Here is a 3047-nt window from a genome sequence, read left to right as displayed (position 1 = left end):
ATTTGTTCATTTTCACTTCCCATCCTTTACGGCATTTTGTATATAAGCCCCACAATACAATGTTATTATTATTGTTTTAAACAGTTATTTGATTTTTAAAAGACATTAAAAAAACTTCTTTATATTTACTTACACATTTAGTATTCCTAGTGCTCTTTATTCCTTTGTGTAAATCCAAATTTCCATCTGGTATCATTTTCCTTCTGCCTGAAGAACTTCCTGTAGTGCAGCTCTGTTGGTGATAAATTCTCTCAGCTTTTGTTTGTCCCAACAATCTTTATTTTGCCTTTATTTTTGAAAAATATTTTCACTGGATGTAGAATTCTAGGTTGACAGTTGTTTTCTTTCATCACTTTAAAGATGTCATATCATGAAAAGCAAGCCCTGGAGTTTTGTGTTACACAGCCTGCATCACCATATGTGGCAATCCTATGTCCCAATTCAGGCACACTTCAGGGTCTCTCTGCTAGTGTGATAAAGATATGGCTTCCTCTCCCACTACCCCAATTCTTCTTGAATCTAGTTTTCTAATGGTAGCTTTGGACACACACACACACACACACACACACACACACACACCCTACGTTTTCTTGATCAAATCATAATTCTCAGAAATAACACTGTCTAATTCCCTATTAAAGCAGAGAAAGATTTTTTTTCAAGTCAATGCTGTCTGCCTGCAGCATTTCATGTCATCATGCAGAGAACATTCAATTCCCCCTTTCTGGTGTTTGGATTCTATACTGTGTCTTGCCTTGCATAAGATATTGGATTAAGAGTATGAATAGATAATAGGGTTATCTTCTAATGTCCTCCTTTCCTTATACAAAGAATTGGCAAGAGTTTTGAAATAATAATTTTTCCTTATACTCGGCCACTTCAAGTTTTTAATCTGCTCCTAATCGGAGGAGATGTGGCTGTGTGTATGTTTTTCATTTTCAGTTATACTTGTATGATATTGTTCCTCTTCCCTTAAATATAGAGCTGATTATTCTTTCCTTTGGGATCTCATTTTATCCTGAAGATCAATCATAACACTTGTAACACTTCATTGCATTTGTTAATTTACACATCACTTTTTATTCTATATATCTTTAGAAGAGAAAAATGTGTTATATTTGTTTCCAGAACATTGCATAATGCATGACACATAATTCTCCAAGAAATATTTGTTGGTTGAATTAATGAATGAATGAAGTCCTATGCAATTATATTGGTGCTGTTTCCTGAACCCTGATATTAATCAAGGATGTATAATGGTCAATTTTGTTCAAAGCGTTTTGGTTTTAGCACTGTCGGCATGATTTTGTAACATGCATAGTCAATCCATTTTGTGAAGTCAATATGAAGATTAGTGCAAAGAGTATGATTGATAAAATAAATCTGTGATCTCAGGGAAAATATTTCAACATAATCAAAACACTTGAAGAAATCAGTTAGTAGTTTTCTGAGGATTTCTGCTGTAGAAAAAATATGAAAGATCTAGTAGAAAGTGGTTAGAGAAGTGGTTTGAAGTGGTTAAATTCTTTAATGCATGACATCAAGACATGACATGAAAATGTACAAAAACGGATTGGAAACATGGCAATGGTGTAGATCCTTTGAGAATTCAGGCCTGTTCATTTAGACCTCTCCAGATTGGTTCCAGAGGAGTCAGGAAATTAGGGTAAAAGAGTGTTTGCTATCTCCTCTTTTTTATTGCCTGGAGTCCAAATGGAATGTTTTGGCAGAACCCTAGAGACTAGTAGTTTGTCCAATCTAAATATGTTGTATTGAAAGTTACCCTTAGGAATGAACAGTAGCCTACTGGTTCTTGATGTAGCCCACAGAAAATTTAATTTGTTTATTTTATAAGCTGGTCAAATATCCATCCACAATTTCCAGAGTTAACATTACAGAAGCAACTCAGTAGAACACATGTATATGAAATTATTTGGGAAAAAAGGAAATAGAACATTACTCTATGCATATTATCAATGGACTTCTGGGAGGACATTTATTGGAGGTAAACAGGGTTGTTCAAAATTTTGTGTAATTTAGTTTGGAGCTATTTGTACTAAGAGACGCTTGATGAGGATTACAAACTATGGAATCAGACTTAACTTTATTTTCAGAAAAGAGTCTTACATGTTAAGAGGACAACAAAATTAATAGTATTCTGCCCAGTTTGGGTCACCATCTGTGCTGCAGATTTGGCTGTTAGTTGATTGGTTGCATTTTATAGTCATGGATATGGGAAAACATAGTCATGACTTACTATGATTATAAATACAGTCTATGTAAATGCACATATGTGTGTTTAAACACCAGCATAGATGCCCTTATATGCTCCTCCTGGTAAACGGTGCTATAGATCTTTTTTTTTTTTTTTTTTTTTTTAATAGTTCTAACATAAGTTAGATCTGGTAGGTTGCTATTTACATCTTTGTTATTTCCTCCATCAAGTGGCTGAAATTCAGAAGTCATTTGTAAACTAGTTGTAGCTAGAACCATAAACTCAGAAACTTTCAGGTTTTAATTTGATGACCCTAATTTTTGATGTATGTGCTTTGGTTTGTTATATTTTACTTCTGTGTGCAAACAAGTCAAACTGTATTTAATATAGTTCTGGGACATGTGCCGCTGATGGACTTCTTCAGGTATAATTTATAAGGCAGTAGTGGCTTTTTTAGCATGTGGGATAAGATATGAGCCTTCAACTGAGAGGTCTCAGTGATGGTTCCCAGTGTGTCCTGTCTTGGAGCCTTGCAGTTGTGCTCACATTTGTAATTATGGATCTTCAAGATGGAGCACAGCTCATGCTCAAATAGGAATTTTTTTCAATTATATTTTAAAACATTTTAAGTCCACAAATTCCGTTCCCCTAATACCTGTTTATAAGAGACTAAATTATATGCCCTTGACCTTCTTGAAAATTTTGCATAGTAATTTAAAATGTGTTCTCTGGAGTTAGAAAGCTTGCCTTTATGAGCCTGGACTACTACTTTTAAGGTCTCTATTTTCTTATTGGTGATATGTGATTATTAATGACATCTAAATCATAAGGT

Source organism: Puma concolor, chromosome A1 (genome assembly GCF_028749965.1).
Source record: "Puma concolor isolate L17-30 chromosome A1, mPumCon1.1.hap2, whole genome shotgun sequence".
In the NCBI taxonomy this organism is placed as follows: Eukaryota; Metazoa; Chordata; class Mammalia; order Carnivora; family Felidae; genus Puma; species Puma concolor.
This window is presented reverse-complemented; position numbering follows the sequence as displayed.